Source organism: Pseudorca crassidens, chromosome 3 (genome assembly GCF_039906515.1).
Source record: "Pseudorca crassidens isolate mPseCra1 chromosome 3, mPseCra1.hap1, whole genome shotgun sequence".
In the NCBI taxonomy this organism is placed as follows: domain Eukaryota; kingdom Metazoa; phylum Chordata; class Mammalia; order Artiodactyla; family Delphinidae; genus Pseudorca; species Pseudorca crassidens.
Window position 1 is genome coordinate 33,125,084 of NC_090298.1, and position 8,586 is coordinate 33,133,669.

At 37.6% G+C, this 8,586-nt stretch overlaps 1 pseudogene; it reads left to right on the plus strand.

Annotated features, from left to right (window-relative positions):
- The first annotated feature begins 1,127 nt into the window (after positions 1 to 1,127).
- Positions 1,128 to 2,827, plus strand: LOC137220660 (probable inactive 1-aminocyclopropane-1-carboxylate synthase-like protein 2; annotated as a pseudogene).
- Positions 2,828 to 8,586: the final 5,759 nt, after the last annotated feature.

Here is an 8,586-nt window from a genome sequence, read left to right on the forward strand (position 1 = left end):
AGGGGCTTCCCTATGGAGACAGTTAATGACCTTTAGAGTAGGGCCTTTGGATACCTATTTTGGTGATTTCACAGGCTCTTTCGAATTTCTTGACTTTTAACTGTGTGTGTATACATATAGGTGAAATTAGAGAATAGCTTGGGTATTACTGTATGTTATTGGGAATTATATCATCATTATTAGATTAAGGTCTCCCCTTACCATTGTGTAAAACTCACCAAATATAGTGTTATTTCTTATGTATTCAGAGAAGAACATTAAGAAGTGATTGAATTAACTCCAGAAACAAAGAATAGTTACTGTCATAAGTGTTAATCCTACTAGAAAAATATATGTGAGCAACCCCGAGCATCATCTGATCAAACTTTAAGAGTCTTGGATCAGACTGCTCAAATGATCATGAAAAGTTCCATACCCTTTAAGAATCTACATATGCTTTTAAATAAAACAAAAATCTGAAGTTCTGAAAAAAAAAAAAAAAAAAAAAAAAAAAAAAAAAAAAAGAACTACATCTAGAAAACTCCTGGAAGAAAACATGAGAGTAAACCTTAGTGACCTTAATTTAGGCAATGGTTTCTTTGATATCATACCAAAAGCAGGAAAAAAATAGCTAAATTGGACTTCATCCAAATTAAAACTTTCTGTGCTGTAAATGATACAATCAAGAAAATAAAAAGATAACCCACAAAATGGGAGAAGATATTTGCAAATCATATGTCTGATAAGAGATTTGTATCCAGAATATATAAAGAACCCTGACAACCCAATACTATAAGGACAAATAGCTCAATTAAAAAGTAGGAAAAGAATATTGAATATACCTTTATCCTAAGAAAATATACAAATGGCCAATGTGCACATGAAAAGGTGTTCAACATCATTAGTTTGTAGGGAAATACCAGGCAAAACTACAATGAAATACCTATAACTTCAAACTAACTAGGATGATTATAATAAAAAAAGGTGGATAAGCAAGCTTAGTGAGAGGAGAGTGTTGGAGAGGTCTCTGAGCCCTGACGTTCAAGGATGATTTCATCAGGCATAAGGATCTTAGACCACAGAAAGATGAATGGAAACAGAGGCAAATTTTCAGCCAGCCTGCGGAGGCCAGTGCAAATACCCAGAGTATGAATCACTGATCAGACACTCTCCACGTGCCTTGTGGCCTGATGAGGGGCCAGGGCCTCAGAAACCAGAATATTCTTAGCCAGTTGATGGAGATGATGGTGCATTTGCTGTAGATCACTGAAGAACATATCATGCAGCTGATGACCAAGCACATGCAGCAGGACCTGGTGCTGGAAGAGCAGAGGCATAATCAGGCCAGCCAGGAGCAGGAAGCCCTCCTGGACCACTTAATATGCCAACTGGTCTACCTCCTGTAGTCTTGGGCCATGGGTGGCCTGGGACTCCAACTGCTTTGCCCTTCCCAGGACTCTAGGGGTGAAGTCAGAGGTGGGCAGTGGGCCCATCATTCAGGCAGCCTGACCAGCTAGTTCCTCAATGGAGTGATTTTGAAGCTGCATTTGCCAGCCATGACCTATTCAACTGTGGGATTGACATCTCTGCCTTGTACCATTCCAGCTTCTAGGGCTACAAGAACTGCCATGGAGACAAATACCATGAGGACAAGAACACTTTGGGTTTCATTAATCTTGGTACCAGTGAGAATAAGCTGTGCTTTGATCTGATTACTGAAATTTTGAATCACAGTGACATGAACTGCATTGAGGAGATCCTGCTGCAATATCCTGATTAGAGAGGGCAACCATCCCTGGGAAGAAGTGGGCTCGTTCCTGACCTACTACTGCAAGACACCTGCCCACCTGGATCCAGAAAACTTGGTTGTTCTAAATGGCTGCCACTCTGTCTTCTCCGTGCTGACCATGGTTCTGTGCGATTCAGGTGAGGCCTTTCTGACCCCTCACCACCTTCTATGGTGGCTTCCTCTTCAGCTCCCACCGGTATGTGAAAGTTGAGCTGATGCTTGTCCACCCAGACAGTGAGATCACCGGTGTGAACATCCATCCTTTCCAGCTCAAGTGTAGAAGGTGGAGCAAGCCCCACTTGAGGCTATGCTTAAGGGCAGTAAGGTCAGAGACCTTGTGTTAATTAACCCTCAGAATCCTCTGGGTGACCTCTACTCCTGGGACTCACTGAAGGAATACCTAGAATTTGCCAAGCGGTGCAACCTACGTGTCATTATAGATGAGATTTACATGCTATCTGTGTTGGATGAATACATGATATTTCACAGTGTTCTGGGCATGGAAAGTTTGCCTGGTTTCAACAGGGCCCATGTGATCTGAAGCACCAGTAAGGATTTTATCATTTCTGGCTTCTACTTTGGCACTCTGTATACCCACAACAAGGAGGTGGGCTCTGCTGTGAACTCCTCTGGCTGCCTCTGCAGCGTTTCTGGCATCACCCAGCACAAACTGTGTTGGCTACTCCAGGACAGAGAACAGATTGACAAAGTGTATCCACCTGCTAACCCCCACAGGTACATCATTAACAAGTTGAAGGCATTGAAGATCCCCTTTCTCAATTGTGGCTCTGGCCCCTATATCTGGGTCAACTTGGAAAACTTCTTGGACCTGTGTGCATTGGAGGAAGAGCTGTTCCTCCATTGCTGCTTCCTGAACAATAAGCTGATATTGTCCCGTGGTGAGACCTACAAGTATTAGAAGCCTGAAATTTTCCACCTAATCATGGTGGATAAGCTCATCTGGCTAAAACACACTTCCCACATCAGTTCTATCAGGTGCTAGTGGAGCAGAAGCAGGATTTGATAGCGAAGCAGCTGGAGGATGCACAGAGGGAGTGAGCGCTCTGCCCTCCAGGCAGTCACTCCAGCCAGTCACAACGCTCAGGGATCCCTGCTATCAGCCTCTGGTCTAGAAGGCTGGGGCACTGAACTGGTGCTGTGACTGAGGAAACAATGGGCTCCTCCAGAAATGGGCTCATGTGACGCAGTCATCAACCTCCTTCAGCTGAGCATGTGTAATTTTTGGAAGCTTTGCATCTTTTTAGTCTCTGCTAGCCGTTGTGTGTGCAAAACATTTTTATGGGGTTGGGGTCGGAAAGCCTACAGGAATAAAGGGAACTCCCTGGGGCCCTATTTAGATGGGTGTATTTTTGTATTTGATGTCCTCTAAATTCTATATTCTCTTAAATTCCGGGCCTGCTCTATGTCTTGTTGATATTTTTCATAATCACCTTTGGGAGCTAGATGATTTTTTTGTCCTTCAAAAATTCTAAAGCAGGTTGAATGTGAAGAATAATGTCAGAGGTAGGCCAGAAAGGAAGGGAAAAAAATGATCTCTAACTGAAGGAGCACATTCCAGGCGTTGGAGGCACTGTCCCATAGGATCCTGACAAGATCACACCATCCTTACCCATGAATGACTGAATGGCAGGGTGGGGATAGAATTCCAGAAGTTCCTGCTTCCAAACATCAGTTCTTTCCATTCTTGCCTTTTCAAAAGACTTAAAATGAATCTCTGTGACAAGCCTGGGGTTTTCCATTTCTATCTCTAGTGTTTTCAACTGTTCTAATCACACTGCTTGTGAGTTTCTCTGCAAAGCTTTTGCATATCTGAGCTTCAGGCCGAGCACTGATGCTGTGAGATGGGTGAGGCAGGGACCACCATCATTTTATAGATGATGAAAGGGCTTTTAGCACCAACTGGTGGCTTTGGTCAATCACTTCAGTTTGTGGCCATCTTCCCTCTCTTGAGTCTAGGTTTGGTGGTTCTTGTTCTTCAGTGACAATTTTCCTTTAAAAACATCAACAAAAAGCAGCATAACAACAAATCCCAATTCTTGAAGGGTTTTTTTTTTTTTTTTAATACCAGAGAGTGTTCTTTAGAAATCGACTACAGCTAATAAAAACATAAAGGGAATTCACTGGAAAGATGAAGGAGCTATTGTGACCAGAGATGCTCTTGGGATCTCTGTTAACAGCAGCTAATAGTCTCATCAGGGAACTGTCCCTGGGATGGAAGCGTGGTGCCTTCCATGTAAGGGATAGGCTGTTTCTGTCTTCTGATCCACAGATTCAAGTAAGAGAGTGGAAAAAAAGAACATTTTCACATCTACACGCATCTCTCTCCATTATTTAGGTCTTTAATTTCTCTCAGCAACGTTTTTCTAGATTTCAGTGTAAAAATCTTATATACACTTTGTTAAATTTATCACTATATTATGCTTTTCATGTTATTTTAAAAGTATTGTTTATTAATTCATTTTCTAATTATTTGTTGCTAGTATATTGAAATAACTGATGTTAGTATATTGTATCTTGTATCTATCAAGAACGTTGAAGGCTCTAAGGTTTTACCCACTTGCAAACTAACAGGTTTCACGAATGCTGACAGAAGGCATGAGAAGCCTGGGTCAGAGACAAATGACAACTTATTACTGACAGTAATAGCAGTAATCAGAGTATGACTTTTGCTTTGGTAGCCCAAGCCCTGCTTTCTACAGGGCAAAATGTGGAGGACCAAGTGATGCCTGCATAGGCAGTGGAGTGTGTTGCAGGAGAAGAGACCCACACGTAGGGAACCTGCTTCTTTTATAATCAGCAGTAAGCCTGCCTGAACTTTAGCTCTGAGAGAGCCATTATTTTTCCTATGCTGAATAATCATAGTCATAATTTTAGTTCAACAATCTTTGTTTTACAGGTAAGGATACTGAGCCCAGGGAGGAAACCCAAGCTTTTACATCCACTTCTTTTCTTCTTTTTGTCCCCATGGTGCTTATTCTTGGTCAGTCTATTACCTCTTGTCTAGTTTATTGTCACAGATTCCCATATACTATGCCAATCTTCCTAAAGTTCTTCTTTGACTATTTGTTAATTACTTAATTAGTTAAGATGTTATTAATTCTTTAACAAATACATGTTGAACATTCTGTTTGTTTCACCCATGTTCCAGTCTCTGAAGTAAACATGACAGAGTTGTGCTGTTCATGCTGCATGAAGTTTATTTTTCACCTTCTGGTAAGGGAGACAGATGATAAATAAACAACAAAATGTATGTGTCGCTGTGTGAGAAGGAAATATGTTAGGTAATGCTATGAAGAAAACTAAAGCAAAGTATAAAAGTATAGAATGGTGGTGTGGAAGGTGCTATTTTTGATTTATCCCAGCAGGTACAACAGTGAAGTGAGGGACCCAGGTAAGCAAAGATCTGAGGGGAAAGCACGGCAATAATGATGTACCAACCAACAAGTGCAAAGGCCCTGAGGCAGGAAAACCTTGATGTATTTGACAAAAAGCAAGAAGGACAGTGTGGCTGGAACAGAGCAAATCTGGTGACGACTGGTAGGAGATAAAGTCAGAAAACATACAGAATGGCCAGGTCATCAGAGTCCCATGCCCCAACCTGTTCAAATGTTTCCATATATTTCAATGAACAAAAGTCAGACTCCTTGATTGGGTAACCGAGGCTCCCCACTGCCTATTTTTTTTTTTTTTACCTTTTCTAACTTTACTTTCATAGCCCCCTAACATGAATTCTTCACATCAGCTCAGCTAGTGTATTCATCAGACCCCAAGTTACTTTTCATAGCTCTGCTACTAGAACTTTTTTCCACTATACAACCTCTGACTATTGAAATTGGCAAGATAGGTCTAGTTCAAAAGTCCTGCTTGTCAGTGCCATGTATGAAGTTATATCTCCACGTTAGACTTTATGTGTGTGTGTGCGTTTTGTCTTTTCTATAGTGCATTCCAAGCTCCTAGAGACTTGCTCATAGCACCTTTGTATCTCATTTATATCTGGTGTGGAGCCTTATAGATATTAAAATATGATTTAAAGGTTTTTTGATTGAAGAACCATATGTTTATAACTTTGGAAGACAAAAAGATTGCAAAGTTGCATCCTTTCATCTGAAGGATAAAATAGGGGAATGATAGAAATATACATTATAATTTATTTCTAGATTGTTAGTTAGCTGTTATTGAGTAAATACTTATATGAATGAGAAAATCTCATAGATGAATGCTCTAGGTTTTTCTCAAGTGTGGTAAATTCTCACATCCTTAAACAAAAAATACTTTTTAATCGCTTTTCATCTGGAGAATAGACTGTGTAAACTAAACCATCACTTATGAATCTCTCATTGTAAATAATGAAACTATAAAATTGTAGATGATATACATTAAAATAATAACGTATTTATTATAATAATAATATATTATATTTGTTATAATAATAATAAACTCTTAAAATAATATACGTTTCTTTTAAGAGTTCCAATACTCTCAGAAGATTTTATCAGTGGTATCATTGACAAGGAAACTGTACAGTTTGTTTCAAATACATTTAGGAAACTGGAATCGATTTTTTCTCAAGGCTTTACAAACTCATCTTTCAAGACCTGCTATAATTTTGATGTCTCAAAGTAATACAAGCAACTTTGTGCCCAGTTTGTCTCTTTTTTTTCTCTTTTTCTTGTTCTTATTCCTTTTTCTTTCCTTCCAAATTGTGAGTTTTCTTTGTTGTTTTGTTAAAAGCATGCATACTAATTTTGAAGATCAAATACTATGGAATATACATAACCAAAAATATCATTCACATAAAAATATTATTAGCATTTTAATTTAATATTCTTTAATCTGTATCTCTATTTCACTTAGTATTATTGAATGGATATCAATAAATATAGATCTATATCTTTATTTTAATTACCTCACAATATTTCTTTGCATGTTTATGTATACTTAGTTCCCACTTATTTCTAAGGATCATATTTCTGGTTTCAGAAGGAATGCATTATCTTCCACTGAAATAATGAAAGAATTATTGTTACGAAATAATGCTTCCATGAAATAATTTTACAAGCAATGTCGAACATTTAAGGATGCTTTAATATTTTGTAGTGACATCAATTTTTCAATAGAAAATATTTGGCCAAGCGTGACATAGACAACATACATTTGAGCTTGGGTGAGTTTCTAGAGGTGATTTAAATGTTATGTGATAAAGTTATTTTTACCCTAGCTCACTGGTTCTTAATCCTGGCTGCATATTATACTCATGCCTTGAACTTTTAAAAAATATTGACACCTAGACTACCTCCCAAACAAATGAGATTAAATCTTTGGATGAAACCAGAGCTTCTGCTGGTTTTAGAAGCTTCTAGGTGAATATGAAGAGAGAGGGTTGAGAACCACTGAGACTATTTCTAAAATAATTTGTGCAGAATTTGTACCAGAAGCTTAATAAAAAAAAAATGTTTCTTTTTAATTTTGAGGAGAATGGAAGTTTATATTAAAATCGGGGAAATGTGTATACATATAGAGTTTGTTCATTCTAGTTTGTAAAATCTCTTTTTGTGTATGCAACTTACTCCTAGATATTCTATGTGAATCAAAATTAAAGCTACTGGATGGTTTGAAAAGAATATCTTATGGCTACTTATCTTTCTACTGAGTACATGCCACAGTGGTTACCTTGAAAGCTCAAAGCTCCTGGAAATACATTAGTTTGTGAAAGTTTTATTCTAAGTGGAACATTTTGATAATGCAGCATTTTGGATTAGCTGAACTGAAGTATATATGGCTTCCTTTGAAAGAGGACAAAATGTAAGAAGGGGGAGGAAAACAGGAAAGGTGAGAGGGAGTCTACTCTCACTTTAAGTCACGGAACTGGATTTTGATATGAATGATGCCTCAAGGCCGTAAGCATAGGTAGGGACAATATCTTACTTTTCATTTCACCAGCTACAGAAATAAATGGAATTTTGTCTGCTTGCACAAACTTCAAAGCATGAAAACCTAAAAGCATCCAATAAAGGTGGTTTTCATTGAAATAACGTCTATAGAAAGCAGTGTTTTCAATGAAACATTGACAAATGATAGGCAAAAATATCTCACGAAAACACTGATTTTTTTTTTTTGGTGTTTCTCTTTCTTGTATATATATGTTTTTTAATCACACATAAAATGATGGTAGGGTAATGGCTAAAGGGCAACTCTGAACAAATGGAAAACTTTTGTCTTCGAATTAACGTTATCTCAATTCTCAAATACCAGGAATGTTTGCATTTTGAATAGAATTTTAAGACATACTGTCATGAAAGAAAAGTAATGAAAACATATTTGCTGCTGTTAAGAGTTTGTAAAACAGGCTAAGATGCAGGAAATAAATCAATATAACTGGATTTTTTCACCCAATTATTACTGTTCAGGTATGGTTTTTTGAATCTAAGATTATTATAGAATACACCTCTCACAAAATAATTCAGGGGTGGTTTTTGTTTGTGTTTTTAAAAAATTTCATAAGCAGTTTTAACAAATTGGAATAAATTATTTGATGCCATTCAATGATAAGTGTACTTTGCAAGTTTTCTTTTTGAATTGTTTGTGTTTAAGTCCGTAAAGAACCCACATTACTGTTATAGCATAATTTATTGTTGTAGCAAATATTCACTGATCAGGACTGACTATTTAATAGTAGGTAGTCCTACAATTTCATGTGAAAATTATGTGGAAAAAAATAAACAGGATAACTCAGACAACTGTGGAGGTTTTCAATATCTAGAAATTTGACAATATGTAGATAAAATGGTCAAATAATT